Below are 20036 nucleotides of genomic sequence, written 5' to 3'. Positions count from 1 at the left end.
AAATTCTTACCATATTATACTTTTTTTTTGGATGAAAAAGGCAATATTTGACTTGTGTCCTTTTTACTCGGTTCCTCCTATTGCTCCCATGCTGCTTCTGCCAACACTTGCAGTGAACATGAATCTCTCTATCACAAAACTGTGATTAGTTCGTTAAAGGCATCCATCCCAATAAAGGAAACTAACTCCAACCTAATCCATTCATGGACGCTCACCACCTTTAGCGCCTAATGACGATAGTATCTTCTGGCCGGGGGTGTTTTATTAAGAGCCCCGATACTCGTTCGGGACATTAAAACGCATCGCATGCAATAAGGCTTTGGAAACATAAGGACAGTATGTTTTACACCAGCTATAAATAATTTTCAAAAAACAAAAGGTTCAATTATCTCACACCTTTATAGGTTTAGAGTTAGTGTTCCCACACGGTCATATGATGACTACCCACTCCATTATTATTACATTGAGTAGCTAGGTTTTTTCCCACACTCAATGGAAGTATTTCAGATTGGGGGCGGTATGGCGATGTCAAGTCATGGCGTTGGGGATAGCTCCTCCATATAACCGGCATCTCACACCGCCACAGGGGTCAGTGCAGCCACTGCCATTGTGTGCTACTTGTTATTCTTAGCGGCTGCTTTTCAATTTGCTGCCTGTGCTATAATATCAGTCAGCACCAAAAGCACTCAACATGGGCTTTGTCCCGTCCACCTCTTCAAATGGATTTTGAATGAAGAATTAAATACAGACTCACTCTGGGTGAGATCTAAAGACTGCATGTTTGATGACAGAAATGGAGTTATCACTGGACATGGTTTTCATTTTGTCACGATAAGGCCACAATATTCCAACACTGGTGATTTTATTCTTGTGAGGTTTTGATAAGATATGATTTTTTAGCACAGATTGTTTTATTTGGGGGAAAATACTATTTGTTGATGCACCAGATAACACTGGTTTTGTGGATTCCAGGTGTAGGCCTAGTGAACACTGGTTCATTGGTTTCCATTGTGGGTACCACCAGACCTATATTATTTAGGCTATTTAGGGTATTTCAATTACTTTTAAAGTATTCAGATATGTTTTATTTGAAAAGGCAAGTAGGCAAGTAAGTAAAATAATACTTATATACTCAAGTACACTCGCATGCATTTAACCCAGGTATTTGAAAATAGTATTTGAAATAAGTATTTTAAAATACTTTCAAATAGTTGGCTATTTATAGGGAATTATTTGAAAATACTTCAATAGAAGTAGTTGAGCCACATTATTTGAAGATACTCAAATACACAGAAAATAAGTATATAAATAACAAATAATCAAAAACATTTTGAACCCAGGTCTGGAGAACACTGGTTCGGTGGTTTCCAGGTGTGGAGAACATTGGTTCTGTGGGTTCCAGGTGTGGAGAAATCTAGTTCTGTGGATTCCAGGTGTGGAGAAGACTAGTTCTGTGAGTTCCAGGTGTGGAGAAGACTAGTTCTGTGAGTTCCAGGTGTGGAGAAGACTAGTTCTGTGGATTCCAGGTGTGGAGAAGACTAGTTCTGTGAGTTCCAGGTGTGGAGAAGACTAGTTCTGTGAGTTCCAGGTGTGGAGAAGGTGGGTGGTGTTCCTTGGGGACTGACAGCAGCATCTGTTGACCAACTGCTCTGCCAGACTGCCAGCCAGCATGCTCGCTGACAACGCTCACCTGCACCATTCTGCCAACCACAGCTATCCTGCTACATCTACCCAGATGCTACGGAGTCTCCAGCTTCCCACATGAAACACATCCTGGAGGAGAGGTTAATTAGTAGCTAAATAAATGCCCTGCTTCTAAAAAGGGCATTTGCACTGCCTCACCTGTACAGTCTTGCTATGCCTCATCCCTTCATATACATTGTTATATACAATAGTGTTATTCTTATGCCACATAGTTAATTTCTGGTATTTTGTCTTCAAAAACATTTAGCTTGGAGCAATGTAATGGCAGGATGACTAACTGCATGGTGTTGAAAAGAACATGTTTTGGGGAAAGTGTTGCTGAGGTTCAACAAAACCCCCAAATGGATTCATCATAATACCCCAAATATACAATACAGTTGAAGGTTTTAACTCTGGCTTCATGTCCCTGCCTGTTGAATTCCCAATCGGCCGAAAATAATTAGCTATTTAGTGGTGCGACTAATGTGTTAGCCTTACACGGCTATATTTATAAAGAGCCCATTGATGGGGCTCTCAGTTGACCATGTACTACAAGAGATTACGCACAACGACATGTGTCAAAGGGGACTGTAGATCCCACACTGTGAATTGTGGCTCACATTTGCCTGCAGCCTTATCTCTCCCCTCTCCCGTTTGGAGGCTTGTGATAAGGAGCGCCTTGGGAGCCCCCATTATGAAAACCTATCCGGCCACACAGTAATTGACTGTCAGAGAGGAACAGAACAGGGGCTTTTCACAGTGTTCACATTAGAGACTGATTCCCTTCTTTATGTTGTAACTTCTCCCCTGTTTCTTCCCATTTATGCTTGAATAAAAACTTTGTGTGGTCTAGAGCTCTGATTGCACCTCATTCCATAAGAATGTAACTAATTCATTCTTGCAGTGTTACACTGCTCAGTGAGCGTAGTAATCAGTGGCCCATAGGGCCTGGAAATAAAGTCAATGTTAATTGCTCTGTCTGCTTGAGCAAATAAATTACAACTTATGTTGATGATTAACTCAATCCTACAGTGGATGAGGGTTTATGCAGGTGACAGGTGCTTCTGGAATCTAGAAGAATTTACCTGGTGTTGTGTGAGTGTGTGTGTGTGTATTTGGTCAGTCAGATAAAATCTACAGTCTTTAGGCTTTGTGGTGTTGTCACCATGTCCCCCGACTGTCCCCTGACTCTGTTTTTGGGGAAGACACCCTGGGTGGGAGGTTCTCTCAAGTATTTATTCTGAGATAATCTCCCCTAATGATGTCTCTCCTCTCTGCTTCTGTCAATGCCACCGCTCCTTCACAGGCTTATGAACAGATGTAGATGCTCAAATATAGAGTTTTGTGTAAACATGATTATAACCACACTTCAACCTAATCCTTACACAGAGACACCAGCACAGTGACTGGACACGCTTAGAAAAAAAGGTGCTATAGGAGAACCCTCTGAAGAACCCTTTTTGGTTCCAGGTAGAACCCTTTTGGTTCCAGGTAGAACCCCTTTGGGTTTCATGTAGAACCCTTTCCACAGGGGGTTCTACATGGAACCCAAAAGGGTTCTACCTGGAACCCAAAAGGGTTCTACCTGGAACCAAAAAAGGTTATCTTATGGGGATATTGTGTTTGTGTACTAGTAATAACCAATTCTCACTTTGTTCTGTTTGTGCACAGCTTCCCATTGCTGTAATGTTGTTTCTTATTAAAAAAGGGACACAAACTGCTGTGATTGATGAGGAGGCTAAAGTTTGTTATGGCCTTATTCAAAGGGCTCTGCGCAGACGCTCGCTGCTTGGCGAAAGACTGTGTCATTTCTCCTGCTTTGGAATAGGGGAAGGAGGGCAAGGGTAAGGCTGGGCTAAGTAATGACAAAATGAGCACCTTCAGTAGACTGGCTGTGAAAAAACCTGCCCTCATCACCCAAGTATTTTGTTCTGAATTTTATTAGCACTAGCCGTGCTAAAATAACCTGTTAATACGTATCATAGTGCAGCAATAATAACCTCCTCAATCATATTTTAAAAGTCACGTCAAGCCGGCCCAGTATAATTCATCTCTATGCAAATACATCAGTGTCAGCCCATTAATGTATTGCAAAGGGGTTTTAATAAAATGCATTCTTCCTTTTTTTTTTTACTCAGGAACAATAAAACACGAGCCCTGTTGCTCAAGAATTATAGCAACTATTACAGTAACACATGGACAGCATGCACTCTGAAAATAAAAACCAACAGATAAAGTGTCAGGGTCATGGTGGGGGGCAGACACTTAGGAAAATGCCAGTGAAGTAATAGATTGCGCCCTGGCTGTCTGAGGAGGCCTTAGCCTGCCTTGGAAATCAAAGCCTGATTATACATTCATTTGGGTCTGGATCCCCGACGTAGGATGCATAGCCCTCACTCACCAAGGTGGAGTTATTGCCAGCACAAAGTATAGTGAGGGTAATGAATTAAGGAGGCAGTAAAAAGGTGATGAAGTGCATTCAGAATGTGTTATGCCCATAATGAAATTAAAGCAGCAGTGTGGCGTGGGATATGGAGTGTATAGGCTCTAGGTATAGAGAAGGTAGGAAGGGAGGGAAAGTGTCCACTGGTTGGTGTAGGTTGAATAATGGTCAAAAGCTTACGTGTAGAGTTCCCAGTTTGGCGTTGTTAATGGGAGGTGTTATTTTATAGCAGGAGTTGCTAAGTCGTGTTGGAGGAGTCCAGGTCGGGAACGTTTACCTTCTGTCTGTCTGTTGTAATGCTCACACCATGCTGTCATAAGACTGCTCTTTTCTTGTTTCATATACATAATGATTGATGCTCAGTTAACCTATCAAATGGCATGACCCAGCCCAACTGTTCTCCAATTGGTGATGGAGTTTCAGTGATTTAGCATGTGTTGTTCTAAGAAGATCGTTGTAACCCTAGAATAGCTTCACAGCATGTGTTCTCTGACTTATATAGACAGCAGCAAGTTTCTCCTTCAGAATTTTGACTTTAATAGTGTATTTATCTTAGGGGGTGGTGGGGCGGGAGCGTACCCCCACCCCACCCCCCCCCGATGATGAGACGCCCCACCCCCTGATTATCTGTCATTTAACGGTTTATCAAAGTCCCAAGATCCTGTCATGGCTGTGTGAACGGTGGATTTCTCTTTTTTATGGAGTCATTAATTTCATGTGGATCATTAGCTTCTATACACATCCTGTGTTTTGACAAATGCAGCCTGGGAATTATGTACATAATGTCCCTCCCACGGCCATGGCGCCGCCATCGTCGTAGGCCCCCCTTCCCATCCGGCAAATGCATCACGTGATAAACAGGGAAGTGCCCCCCCCCCCATATTACCCAAATGTGTTTCAAGGGGTGTCTCTGCTCAGGCCCATCACTCCATTGCTGTAGACGGCTCATTCAATAGCAACCGCGGTGTCGCTGTGACACATGTGGCCATTGACAGCGTTTTCATTGTGACTATTGGTGCGTTTGGGGGAAACAGCATTAAATATTAGGTCTGTATGATAAATGATGAAAAGGTGAACATCCTCTGTAGCCACAGTAATATTATGATCACATCTGATGTTGCTTCACTGTGACCAGTGATGTTTTGGGAGGAATAAGGGGTTCACGTCTCATTCAAGATGCATTTGGTTGGTTTTAGAGGATTGCTCAGATTAGTAATTTGTCTGTGGTCCCAAGGTTGTCGCTTCTGCATGAATAACTGCAATTGAAAATAGTGATTTTAAAACTTTCCCCCTGAAATTCACTCTGTCCCAAAAGTATTATTGGGCTAATGTCTTTAAAATCCCTTTACTGTGAATAAGTCATTGCAGCAAGTAATGGAATTTTCAGGATGAAAATGGAATTGAAACCATTGCCTCTAAACACCTCCACTATGTTATTGAACCTGGGGTGGAGACGATTGTTGTAATGTTATATTTTTTGGCGACTCATTGTAAATGTGGATGATTCACCCATATGTTCTCAGAGTTTATTGCTCTGGTGAAAGCTTAAGTGAGAGGCAGGAGCATGAACTCCAGACAGCCTCACTTTGTAAAGCGCTAATATCTAAAATGCTTCTTATGACGTACTTATGAAGTCAATCTGGGAGAATCTATTGATCTGAATACCAAATCATAGGATGACTGTCTATGCCAAATCTGGCCGGACCAAGGAGAGAGGGGTACTTAAGTGCACGGTCCTGACCTGGCTCTCCTTCCTGCGACCCTCATGACTACTGCTCCAGACGCTCCCCAGTGTCAAAGGGCAAAGGTCAAACAACCCGCCCCAAGGTCACCCGACATTAACATTGCTGGGCATTTCATTTCATTTTCAAGACAACATAGTATATACACAAAAGATGAAATCCTTTTTAACAGTGGTGATTTTGTGCGGTGAAGGGGAGAGGCTAATTGAATAAAACTCTGATTTAACTGCCAAAGTATTTTCTCTGTTGTATTTAATCAATACTTAAGACTCATAATACCCCAGGTCATCGGGAGAGACATTTCCATAATCAATGATAAGAGGCTCTCAAGTTCAGCAGGTTATTGTGCTCTCCCTCCTTCCTCATCTTTCATATACTTATTTATTGTCAGGCTGCCTGTCAGATAGATAGGGAAAACACTACAGGAGCCCAGGAGGTATCGCAGCGGACTCTCAGCTGTGTCAGTTGCCTGGGTAACCAACCACTCTCACTCTCTCTGTGTGGCCCTCTCACTCAGAGGTCAGGGTGAGATCACTGGTGCTGTGGACCTTGGTTCAGGCCTGACCTGACGTAGCAAAGGCTCTTTCTGTGAGGACTTGTGATGACCTCATCTGACACTGTGCTTCTATGACCCCTCACTCTGGTCAGAGTGGTCATTTTGGTGGGACAGTTTTCTCAGACCAAGTAGCAGTAATGGAAAGGGGTTTGTTGTCAGATGGTTAAATGGTACCCAGGTAAAGCCACTCCTCTGTTAGGCACTTGAAATGTTCAGTATAGTGTACCTTTTGTAAAAACGGAAGAATGTGTAAAATATATAACGTTTTGTAAGATGGTAATGGTGGCATTGTAACACAATGTTTTCATACAAAGTGCATATTCAGTTGTTACGCATGTCGTTTAAGGTATGAATTGTAGATACATCAGCATATACAGTATATCAACAGCAGCTATGTATTCCTGTTGTAAATCATCACCTAGTGTAAGCCCCATGTCCTCTGTCTGTTTGTTCTCAGTGGACGTCATGGCATGTCCAGCTCCTGACTGTTGTTCTTTAGATTTTATTTCATTTCGTTTTATTTTTACGAGAGCCAATAAAACACACATTGATGCCCCGAGCTGTTAAACTCGTAAGAGCTTCAACAAAACTCCTCAGTCATTGGCCTGCCAATAAAAAATGAAAACCCATTTAACCCAGTGGAGGTGCTGTGGTCAGTCAATAAACCAAACAAGGCGGAGTGCAGGTTGGACTGGGCTGCGCAGGCCTCTGGTGGAGATGGCAAGGTCAGAGAAGAGATTGTAGTGAAAGGTTCAACAGACAACAAAGAACAATCCGATTATAATATGGATATGTGCAGACCTAGAAGTGTCTGTCAGGGGAGTGGTGAGAGAAAGTTGGAAAAGTCGTGCTTCTCTTGCAGTTATAGAAACATTTACGCATAACCTTTTGGTGTATGGTGTGTTGTGTTTGTGTGTCAATGTGGGGGCGGGAAGGACACTAGAGAGATCAGTGAAGTTGATTCGGCTTTGCATTTTCGAAAATCAACTGCAAGCCCAAATGACTTCGTTAATAAAGACCAATAGCAATTGTTCCTCCGTACATACAGAGAGAAAAAAAGCAATGCATGTGAAAGAAGCACGGTGGCTAGGAAAAACTCCCTAGGAAAAACTCCCTAGAAAGGCCAAAAACCTAGGAAGAAACCTAGAGAGGAACCAGGCTATGAGGGGTGGCCAGTCCTCTTCTGGCTGTGCAGGATGGATATTATAACAGAACATGGTCAAGATGTTAAAATGTTCATAAATGACCAGCATGGTCAAATAATAATAATCATAGTAGTTGTCGAGGGTGCAACAAGCACGTCCGGTGAACAGGTCAGGGTTCCATAGCCGCAGGCAGAACAGTTGAAACTGGAGCAGCAGCACGGCCAGGTGGACTGGGGACAGCAAGGAGTCATCATACCAGGTAGTCCTGAGGCATGGTCCTAGGGCTCAGGTCCTCCGAGAGAAAGACAGAAAGAGAGAAAGAGAGAATTAGAGAGAGCATATTTAAATTCACACAGGACACCGGATAAGACAAGAGAAATACTCCAGATGTAACAGACTGACCCTAGCCCCCCCGACACATAAACTACTGCAGCATAAATACTGGAGGCTGAGACAGGAGGGATCAGAAGACACTGTGGCCCCATCCGATGGCCCATAATGGGGCCTGCAGCTTTTCCCTCCTCATGTATGAGAGGAATGAGGATAGGGGCATATGATCACATTCATTCACTAGTCTTTACACTATCTCTGGTATCGTTGACTAGTAAACCTTAACAAATGATCTGTAGCAGGATGTGGTCACGTGTTCTGTACTGTAACTAGAAGCTAAGCCTCCAGGATGCTGTTTGATTTCATTACAGAAGGATGTTCTCGGTTTGAGAGAGAAACAGGGAAATAGTGACAAGTTTCTATCATGTATAGTAACTTTCCCAGGCAGAATCAGGTCCATATACTGTGAGGCCCTGTTCCTGTGTGTGAGGTGATGCATCAGGCTGGCGGGATCTCGCCTCTCTCTCACCTCTCTCTCACCTCTCTCTCACCTCGCTCCCAGCACACACAACAAGCAAACAGACACAGCTCCTGTCTATTCTCAGGGATGCACGGCCCTGCAGGTCTCTCAAGCCTGTGGCAGAAACTAGGCCACCATCTCAATCATGCTCTGTTGACCTACTCACTTACTGACCCTAGACGGGATAGATTTAATTGATACTTTTTAACTCAATATCTAGATATAAATTCACAGGTGCCTGTTCATTTATCAAATTCATTTATTCTCAAAATATCCAAAGGCCAAAACCTGTCAAAAATGTAAAGGGTAACTTAACAACGTCCTCTAAATCTTTATGGCATCATTGCAATACTTTGACTCCTCAAGTCAATATCATAAGAGTATACCTTAGTAACAGCATCAGCAGCATTAATGTACCACTGCACGTCAGGTTGTCAAGGATCAGAGGTTGTCAGTTGTCCTGAGGTGTCGCCGTATGGCCTGATCTGGCTGCAGGGTAAGGAGGAGACTGACCCTGACAGCAGTTGGCAGCTAATTCCCTGAGCCTCTTTGTTCATTAACAGCCCGTGTCTCCCTCCCTGCTGCTGCTGCTGCTGTCTGCTGGTTCTGGCTCATGGAGACGCCCGTTAGGGGCCCTTTTGTAATCCTATAAAGAGGAAAAATACCAATTTGTCACAATTTGTCTCACAGCTTTGTAGGATGTTAAAGAGGGGGTTGATAACTCCTCTCTCTGCCCACCACCAGCCCCCATCACACAAACTCAACATGGGATCCTAGCTGACTGTCACCTACTACAGATATATACTGGGATCATTGGAAGGGTTAAAGTGGCGGTTGGTGCCGTTCAAGATTAGGGATGACCAAAAAAATGTTTTATGAGCACGGCCTTATTTCTATTACAGCATATTGGATGACTGTCATTCATATTCCATTCACCCAGCTCAATGTAACATCGATATGTTTAGGCTACTATATATTAAACTAGAATTTGCTCTATACCCATCATGAGGTTGCTACAACCTAGCCACAGGTCAAGAGACAAATTGGAGAAGTCAAGGTGACAGAGTGACACATTCAATATCGCCTTGAACACTCTTGCCTGCATCTGATCACTCGCACATACAGTTCATTTTCATAGCAGCCGTGTATAGCACCATCACTTTGCTCACATCTACGCGATCTGCCCCTCCCTTCACTTGTGGACTTCACAGCACAACACACAGCTGTCTGTGACCAGGCGCAATAACCTCTCCAAGCCAAACCTTCATACCATAACCGCTAACCTCTACACAGCCTACAACATAGTTGTCACCACATTAATGTTATATGTAACAAACTAGAACTAACGTGTTAGTAAACACACAATCCAATCCATGTGTACAATCACGCAAGACTGTGTACAGCAAGCAGTTTAACAGTTACACAGGCAGGCCCCGGTGGCAATACCTTAATAAAACCGAAAGCTTACCTTGACTTGGAAGAGTTTCAGTGTTGGATAGCCTTAGCCAGCTAGCTAACATAAATAGTACTCCTTTCTGTTTGAGTCAGGTTGTTGAGTAGGCTAAATTAGCTGCATTACCTAGCTAAGTAAGTAAAAGGTAAACTAAGAAGAAAAAAATATGATGAAATATAGCTCTCCTTCTCTCTCACTCTCTGCTGCTTCCCCTTAATTTTTTTAGAAATGAATTTGTTCAAAACTGTTAAACTACTGTCTTTCTCTCTCTTTGAGCCAACTACTCACCACACTTTATGCACTGCAGTGCTAGCTAGCTGTAGCTTATGCTTTCAGTACTAGATTCATTTTATGATCCTTTGATTGGGTGGACAGCATGTCAGTTCATGCTGCAAGAGCTCTAATAGGTTGGAGGATGTCCTCCAGAAATTGTCATAATTACTATGTAAGTCTATGGAAGGGGGTGAGAACCATGAGCCTCCTAGGTTTTGTATTGAAGTCAATGTACCTAGAGGAGGACAGAAGCTGGCTGTCCTCCGGCTACACCATGGTGCTACCCTACAGAGTGCTGTTAAGGCTACTATAGATGTTCATTCCAAAACAGTGTGTTTTAATCAATTATTTGGTGACGTGAATATATTTATTATCGTTTCATCTAAAAAGGATAACTTTTGTAATGTTTCACTAATTTTATTTTTCGAAAATTCACGAAGGATGATGGTCCTTCCCTTCCTCCTCTGAGGAGCCTCCCTGGTGTGAGGCTACTGTTGACCTTCATTGTAAAACAGTGTGTTTTATTCAGTTATTTGCTGACGTGAATATAAGTTAGTATGGTTTTATCTAAAAAGGATAACTTTTAAAATGTTTCTCTAGTCAAATGTTTATGAAATTCACTGAGTTAGATGGTCCTCCCATTCCTCATCTGAGGAGGCCACTGAAGGGTTATGTATGGCACAACTTTTATTGAGTACTGGCGAAGTAAGTTTAATATGAATGTTACAGTGTCTTATAAACTTTAGATCTTTACAGAATAAGAAAAATATAGAATGTGAATGAAAAAAGAAACAACACAGTGCATTGGTCTCTTGGTCTTGCAAGTGAAAGAGGTCTCTGTGGAATGTTTCTGGATTTAATTACAGCCCGTGTCGTCTTTCAATGGACAGATCATTTTATATTTATTTATGTTTAATGGAGGGCTGCTTCATAGCTTTCTACTTAATTCCTGAATTCAGTAAGAAATAGAGTATACGTCACATGGAATAAGGAGTGCAATGAAAGTATGAGGCTGGGGCTGTATTTTTAGAATTGGTCATTTGATTTCCATACCAACTTAAGGACAGATGAGGAATTTATAATATAATGATAAACAAATTATAATGATAATGGCATAGGGAGAAGCAGAAGCAGGCCAGCCAGACATTCTTAAAGTAAACCATTATAGAATTACATACTTAAGGATCAATCCATTTTCCTTCCAGAAGACCCAAGACTCAGGGAAAACGCGCGCATGCACTCACACGCGCGCGCGCACACACACACACACACACACACACACACACACACACACACACACACACACACACACACACACACACACACACACACACACACACACACACACACATAATTTAACCTTAAGTTACCTCTATTCTCTATTAAAATACAGTAGGTCCACAATAAAGGCACAGTGGGACACAAAGTAATTAGTACTTCAAGAATTAAATGCAGAATGAGCTTTCCAGAGTTATTGGAGTGGTGCTGTTGACTTATTGATCAATAGACAGACCAAAACTCCAAACCGTGTTGCAAACAGCATGGATCTCCTGGAATGATCTGCATCTGTGACACGCTGACTCATGAGAATCAAAGACATTTCATTGGTTTTTGTACCACAGAAATACTCAAAGCTGCCAATCAGCAACATGTAGAACACGGCAGAACATCAGCATAGTTAGGAGCTGTATAGATGGAGAAATCAATCTATCAATTGGTCATTCAGAGCTACCCAGACCAGAGAGGAGGTGTTTAGGCTGGTTCAATACATTGGACCCACAGTGTGATAATTAATGTGACAATGACCTTAAATAATTCAGTTTGCTGTATATGTTTGCGGGGACGACGACAGGAGTGTTAAAGCAAAGCAATCCACAGTCCCCACAAAGCAATACTTCACACGTTCTAAGCAATTTCTTCACAGGGTCACTCTCAGGCAGATTATAATGGGTCTATAAAGTCTGGTGACCTCACAGTCTCTCTCATTTACAGCCAATGACTTTAAGTGTGTCCAATCCAATCCTCAGGTATTTATTGAGAGGGAAGCACAGACCTGCTCTCTAAGTAAATTGAAATCTTTCCTCCCCCTTGGGATATCTTTTCACCTGAATCCGATGACTTGAAAATAGCCTCAGGACTTGAGGGAGGCGGGGGATCATGTACTTAAGTGCCCGGGAATCTAAATATATGTATATTTCTACCAATATTTGAATTATTCTATATCATTAAAAAAGTGAATATTGTCGTTTTAGGAGTTATGTTTGATCGTCTTTTGAACAATTGAGATAATACTCAATAGCTAATGTGACGCAAATTCAGTTGTTAAACATACATTTAGACCATACAAGAAAACGCAACTTGATGTATGTGAGCCACTTCTCACATGATGTAAAGTGTGGGTTTGAACCATATAAATCTGTACACAAACTCCCTCAGCCGTTGGGAGTGAGTGTCCTGCTCTGTGGCCCTCCAAGGCACTCTGCTGCAGCTGTATAAATGGGTTATGTGTGAAACGTAAGCTATGCAGGTCAGAATGGGAAAGAGTCCTGCTAGGCAAATAAACAGTGTGATGTAATAACACAAAGAGACTTTCTCAGCCCTTCCAGGCTCAACCCACACTTCATTACCAATGAAACAAGTTTAACCCCATACAAGAACTCTTATGTCCCCATGGCCCCTTTCAATGATGAGGCATCAATCAAATAATGGTAAATATGCTGTTCAAAAGGTGCACTTTAGTGTGGTCTATGGTGGGTTATAATGCAGAAAGATGGATCCTAAAATCAATACAGGATATTCTGTAGAAAGGTGTCAGCGTTTAGTATTATGGATCATTTTGACAGATAAGCGGTGGCTATTTTAAGATGAAAACGTTATGGTTTTGCCAATCGATGAAGGGTCCACTCCTTTTAGCATGGTCCCTTTTCACAGAGCATTCATCTTTTTAAGTATACTTAAACAGGTCACACCCGATTCTCTGGATAGACTAATGGTGATTTCCGAGGCACAATTCTCTGTCCATTCAAGGCTAATTGTGGATATCTAAGTAAATGTAATATTCTTAATGCTTCGTTTTGCATTTTGTCCCCTCAACCCATGAGGTTAACACTCGTCCTGCTTTCATCTAATCTTTTGTCCAGGGCATTACCCTGGATGGATTGAGAGAGAGCAACAGCTAAAGGGAGAGGAGAGGGTCAGGTGGTCTGGTCCCTATCCAGAGTGTCAGGTGGTCTGGTCCCTATCCAGAGGGTCAGGTGGTCTGGTCCCTATCCAGAGGGTCAGGTGGTCTGGTCCCTATCCAGAGGGTCAGGTGGTCTGGTCCCTATCCAGAGGGTCAGGTGGTCTGGTCCCTATCCAGAGGGTCAGGTGGTCTGGTCCATATCCAGAGGGTCAGGTCGTCTGGTCCCTATCCAGAGGGTCAGGTGGTCTGGTCCCTATCCAGAGGGTCAGGTGGTCTGGTCCATATCCAGAGGGTCAGGTCATCTGGTCCCTATCCAGAGGGTCAGGTGGTCTGGTCCCTATCCAGAGGGTCAGGTGGTCTGGTCCCTATCCAGAGGGTCAGGTGGTCTGGTCCCTATCCAGAGGGTCAGGTCGTCTGGTCCATATCCAGAGGGTCAGGTCGTCTGGTCCCTATCCAGAGGGTCAGGTCATCTGGTCCCTATCCAGAGGGTCAGGTGGTCTGGTCCCTATCCAGAGGGTCAGGTCGTCTGGTCCATATCCAGAGGGTCAGGTCGTCTGGTCCATATCCAGAGGGTCAGGTGGTCTGGTCCCTATCCAGAGGGTCAGGTCGTCTGGTCCCTATCCAGAGGGTCAGGTCGTCTGGTCCCTATCCAGAGGGTCAGGTCATCTGGTCCCTATCCAGAGGGTCAGGTGGTCTGGTCCCTATCCAGAGGGTCAGGTGGTCTGGTCCCTATCCAGAGGGTCAGGTCGTCTGGTCCCTATCCAGAGGGTCAGGTCGTCTGGTCCATATCCAGAGGGTCAGGTCGTCTGGTCCCTATCCAGAGGGTCAGGTGGTCTGGTCCCTATCCAGAGGGTCAGGTCGTCTGGTCCATATCCAGATGGTCAGGTGGTCTGGTCCCTATCCAGAGGGTCAGGTGGTCTGGTCCATATCCAGAGGGTCAGGTCGTCGGGTCCCTATCCAGAGGGTCAGGTGGTCTGGTCCATATCCAGAGGGTCAGGTCGTCTGGTCCCTATCCAGAGGGTCAGGTCGTCTGGTCCCTATCCAGAGGGTCAGGTCGTCTGGTCCATATCCAGAGGGTCAGGTCGTCTGGTCCCTATCCAGAGGGTCAGGTCGTCTGGTCCCTATCCAGAGGGTCAGGTGGTCTGGTCCATATCCAGAGGGTCAGGTCGTCTGGTCCCTATCCAGAGGGTCAGGTCGTCTGGTCCCTATCCAGAGGGTCAGGTCGTCTGGTCCCTATCCAGAGGGTCAGGTCGTCTGGTCCCTATCCAGAGGGTCAGGTCGTCTGGTCCCTATCCAGAGGGTCAGGTCGTCTGGTCCCTATCCAGAGGGTCAGGTCGTCTGGTCCCTATCCAGAGGGTCAGGTCGTCTGGTCCCTATCCAGAGGGTCAGGTCGTCTGGTCCATATCCAGAGGGTCAGGTCGTCTGGTCCCTATCCAGAGGGTCAGGTGGTCTGGTCCCTATCCAGAGGGTCAGGTCGTCTGGTCCATATCCAGAGGGTCAGGTCGTCTGGTCCATATCCAGAGGGTCAGGTCGTCTGGTCCCTATCCAGAGGGTCAGGTCGTCTGGTCCATATCCAGAGGGTCAGGTGGTCTGGTCCATATCCAGAGGGTCAGGTGGTCTGGTCCATATCCAGAGGGTCAGGTCGTCTGGTCCCTATCCAGAGGGTCAGGTCGTCTGGTCCATATCCAGAGGGTCAGGTCGTCTGGTCCCTATCCAGAGGGTCAGGTCGTCTGGTCCATATCCAGAGGGTCAGGTCGTCTGGTCCCTATCCAGAGGGTCAGGTCGTCTGGTCCCTATCCAGAGGGTCAGGTCGTCTGGTCCATATCCAGAGGGTCAGGTCGTCTGGTCCCTATCCAGAGGGTCAGGTCGTCTGGTCCCTATCCAGAGGGTCAGGTCGTCTGGTCCCTATCCAGAGGGTCAGGTCGTCTGGTCCCTATCCAGAGGGTCAGGTCGTCTGGTCCATATCCAGAGGGTCAGGTCGTCTGGTCCCTATCCAGAGGGTCAGGTCGTCTGGTCCCTATCCAGAGGGTCAGGTCGTCTGGTCCATATCCACTTCTCTGCTTCCTTCATCCCATTTTATCGATCGCACAGCCTCATGAAACACTGTTTTTGTTGTTGGTCCGATTCTTTGAGAATCACTGATTGCTGTGTCTATTTGACATCCTGTTTCACACTGCCAAGGAGAAAAACATCCACCAAAGCCATGGAGGATGAAGTATTTCAGCACCTGCGAATTTGATTTGACGTTGAGTTCTTGTTTGGGTGCTTGTGATAGTGCTTGGCATTTCCACACGTTGACACAGTTCTCTCTGTCTTGTGGTTTGAGGGATGCAGACATGTAGATGAAGACATTAATGGTCCAGCACCTCCTTATTGTTATATAAACCAAGTGTAGAGACAGACAAGCCAATCTCAGATTGATTATGCTGTTACTCTCCATTGATTGTCCTGCTGATCTCCTCTGAAGTGTGTAAAAAACAAGAGAGAAAGTATTATTCAGGAAGAAAATGACAAAAACACTAATTTCTATTTGTATTTATTATTTTCTACCATGAAGAGAGGCGAGTGATTGAAGAATTGTTTTTTTTAAATTAATTTCATGGATTATTTGCTCATTATGCATTAATCATGGTGCCCCATCTGGAGGGTGCAGGCGTGACTGTGTGAGAAACAGCCATTCTGATCTCAATTAGATTATGCCTCTCCTCTCCGTCAAGCCATAAATCACTTCTCCAAAGTGAAATTAACAGTTACTGGAGCGCATTAATAACCCGCGTCAGGCATGAGGGAAGGGCAGCCACTGGAACAACCACCCATCTCTCACAATGTTGAAAACATCATTTTGTTTGTGAAATATCAACATTTCACGCCAAGGTTGCTGCCCCCCCCCTCTCTCTCGCTCTCTCTCGCGGCGCTATGACAGGGAAAAATGACGGTACGTAGAGCACCAAACATCCACTTACCCGGTCACCAAACACTGGCTGCATGTGCAGCGTGTGGTGTGCGCAGCAGCTAAACCAGACCGCGGTCCATATGGGCTCGTAGCTGAACACAAACTCAGTCCACATAACAATCTCTCTGGATGGAATACCCAGGATAGGGGATGTCTTAATCCCAATGTAAAGTCATTAAATAGATCATAATTATTTGCCCTAGAAAATAGCTAATGATTATTTGCTTAAAGCTAGAATCCATAGCGGTGAAACTGCCACGTCCGTTTGCGATATGTTACGTCAAACAATAAGCACTGTTTTTACCATCTGCCATCGTCGAACATCATTGCACGCAATAGAGCAGCAGAATAACAATGTTTTAACCACTATGCTAGATTCTAATTTCCTCAAAAGTTAAAATAATAACAAATGCTCCAGGGGCAGCCAATGAGGCTGTTTTCGCCTGTGACAGATCTCAACTTTAAAGAAATAGTATAAATAATATTAAGATCGACATCAACAACACAAGAATCAAATCAAATCTAAAGAAAATTGTCACGTGCGCTGAATACAACAGGTGTAGACCTTACAGTGAAATGCTTACTTACAGGCTCTAACCAATAGTGCAAAAAAGGTATTAGGTGAACAATAGGTAAGTAAAGAAATAAAACAACAGTAAAAAGACAGGCTATATACAGTAGCGAGGCTATAGAAGTAGCGAGGCTACATACAGACACCGGTTAGTCAGGCTGATTGAGGTAGTATGTACATGTAGATATGGTTAAAGTGACTATGCATATATGATAAACAGAGAGTAGCAGCAGCGTAAAAAGAGGGGTTGGGGGGGGGCACACAATGCAAATAGTCCGGGCCGCCATTTGATTACCTGTTCAGGAGTCTTATGGCTTAGGGGTAAACACTGTTGAGAAGCCTTTTTGTCCTAGACTTGGCGCTCCAGTACCACTTGCCATGCGGTAGTAGAGAGAACAGTCTATGACTGGGGTGGCTGGGGTCTTTGACAATTTTTAGGGCCTTCTTCTGGCACCACCTGGTGTAGAGGTCCTGGATGGTTGTTATGTGTTGTCATCATTATGGGCCATATGAATAATCCTCGCGGCTGTATAAATCCAGAGATAGACATTGGTTGCAGTCCAAACACTTAAAAGACACACCCTATCCCCTCAGCCCTCAAATTAAGTGGACACTTCTGATGACATGACGTCTGACGAGTATACACTTTCAGGGCAAAGTGCAAGGGAGGGAGGAAGGAATGATTTTTAATGGACCGCCCTTGCCTGGAAATTCGTCACTAGCTCATCCCGCGATTATTGTGTTTTCAGTCATCGGTAGCTTGTGGGTGCTTCATATGCGCTACAGTCAATTATGATTGCATGTCTTCTTATATTAACTATATAATTATTAATATACGCCTACTGTATGATAGCTAGCAAATTAATTAGCTAACTAACGTTAGCCTGCCTAGCTGGAACTTCTGAAGAAGGAAAATGTTTTATTTCTACAATTTCCAAAAGCTAACCAAACAAAAACATCATTACTTTACAAAAGATGTTTTTGTGCATTAGTAGCACGATTTTGAACCTTTTTACATTCATTTTTACTTACACTCGTATGTTGATTTATCCATATTGACGTTGAGGTTTTAAGTTTCGGCAGATTTTTCTTAGCGGTCATCGCAAATTGAATTATGGGTGTTTCAGGCTCCGAGGTGAACATAATTGTACACTCGCAAACTCGATCAAAAATGAGGGCTGAGGGGCTTACGTTGCGAACTTCCCTTGTTTGGCTAATCGTTTGGACCTTTTGTCCAAGATGGTGACGGGGATTCCCACAAGGGCATAAGGCGAGGGTAAAGGGACAAGGGTGTGTCTTTTATGATTTTGAAACGCAGCCATTGTGTCTTATACTGTACCCTCTATCACACACTTCCAATGCCTTGGAGGCAGTCAGTTGTGGCCTGGCCAATAGTGTTACTACACAAGGGGCAACAGATAGTGAGATATGAGGGGTAATTCTGCTGATTACCCAGGTGAAAGCACAGGGGCCCTGTGATTTATGAAGAGCACTTAAACCCTTTGTGTCGTGTACATCACATCTTTGATAGATTAGAAGTGGGACATTGAAATGGAAATTACTTCGGGGAAGCTTGACCAGGGACTGTGGACCACCCCTGACCTCCCAGTGAGACCACAGGCTGACCGTGCAATCCCTCAGAGAAAGAGTGACAGAGAGAGAGAGAATGGAGATGGGGTAAGATAGGTGAGAGTGTAAATAATGTATTGAAATACCTGTTTGAGATTGATGAGATTAAGACCAATCTACCAATCAATCAATGATACACGAAGCAAGTTATTTTTAGTTCTCTCTTGCTAAGAGATCTCCCTTGCCACCACAACGGTTATATTTCACCGACTGGTATTTCACCAGCTCAACAAGAGATGACTTATTTCATTATTTTAACAAGAGCAGAGCAGCATGTTTCTATCCGATTAACAAGACCTTTCAGTCACATAGGATGAATGAGGAACAAGAGCCAGGAACCAGGGACCAGAGACATTGTACATTACTCAGAGATGAGAGAGAGAAAGATAGAGAGAGAATGAGAGAGAGTATGTGTGTGTGAGAGACAGAGAGAATAAAAGGGTGATAAAGAACAGTAGATAGAGAGAGAGAGAGAGAGATGGATTCTGGGACTGAGGAATTCCCCAAACCGCTGATTGGTCGTCTTACATCTGCCATGTGAACCAGAGGAAGGGCCTTGTTCTGTCGTTGTCTCCCAGCAGCACTCTGACACCACCATCCATAATTAATGGCATCATTTCCATTAGACTATTGACTAAACAAATACATAAATCACACAGGCCTGAGTCTATAGACGCAGACATATTTAATCATGTTCTAAATAATGATTACTGTTCCCATAATACAATCGTTATTTTCAGCAGTTGACTTGAATTAATCCTCTGTCACTGTGCCATCAAATACAGAGAGAGAGGTTGAGAGCGAGAGATGCAGAGAGATGGAGGCATAGAAAGAGGGAGAGGCAGAGAGAGGGAGAGGCAGAGAGAGAGAGGGAGAGAAAGAGAGTTTGGAAGGCTAACGCGTGAGTGACAGTGATAGAGAAAAAAGACATGGGAATTTGGGGGCCACTTGTCTCTTTACGTGGAGTGGCAGGTGAAAAGTGGCTGTCAGAAATGCACTGGATATTTGCTGTTTTGTTTATCAGCTGGCTGGCGCTGAATAAAAGAGGAGGAACATGTATTGCCTGTCCGTCTGTCTTTTCATCTGCTCCCTAAATGGGTCTGGGGATTGGAGAGTGCAGTTTATCCCCTCCATTCCCCCTGACAGAGAAACCATTTAAAGCTCACCGCCAAGGAGACAGCAGTCTGTCACCAGAGACACCGCTCAAATCAACTCCTCAAACGCTGCTAGCCTGTTTAGCCATGGCACCGCACGGTGCTCTGAGTTTCATTAGGTTGTCGCCCCCCGCCTCATTTTCCTTGTCTTACCATATGTGAGCGATACATTACCATGACTCCCATGGCTTCTCTCTCCATTTTATCTCAATAGTCATTGGGAAACTGTCATGATGATTAACCAAATATATTGTTTTCCTTTTAATTTATTTAATTTCCTGCTCTTTTCCCTGTGGATATAGGTAATACATTGTATTTGCTCTGAGTGGACTCTCCCGTGCACATTACAAACATGAATGGAGATTTATACAGGTTAACAACTGTCATTATCACTGTGAAGGTA

The 20036-nt window shown here is 44.1% G+C and overlaps 1 long non-coding RNA gene across 1 annotated transcript; it reads right to left on the bottom strand.

Moving 5' to 3' along the window:
- Positions 1–7929: 7929 nt before the first annotated feature.
- LOC123725150 (uncharacterized) lies at positions 7930–18089 on the bottom strand. The gene is made up of 3 exons (XR_006757546.1): positions 17883–18089; positions 17146–17376; positions 7930–9065 (listed from the first exon to the last, which is right to left on the bottom strand). It is a non-coding gene; the product is annotated as an uncharacterized lncRNA (long non-coding RNA).
- Positions 18090–20036: the final 1947 nt, after the last annotated feature.

Source organism: Salmo salar, chromosome ssa01 (assembly GCF_905237065.1).
Source record: "Salmo salar chromosome ssa01, Ssal_v3.1, whole genome shotgun sequence".
NCBI classification, from domain to species: Eukaryota; Metazoa; Chordata; class Actinopteri; order Salmoniformes; family Salmonidae; genus Salmo; species Salmo salar.
Note: the sequence above shows the minus strand (reverse complement) of the source record. Positions and strands in the feature narration are given on the sequence as shown.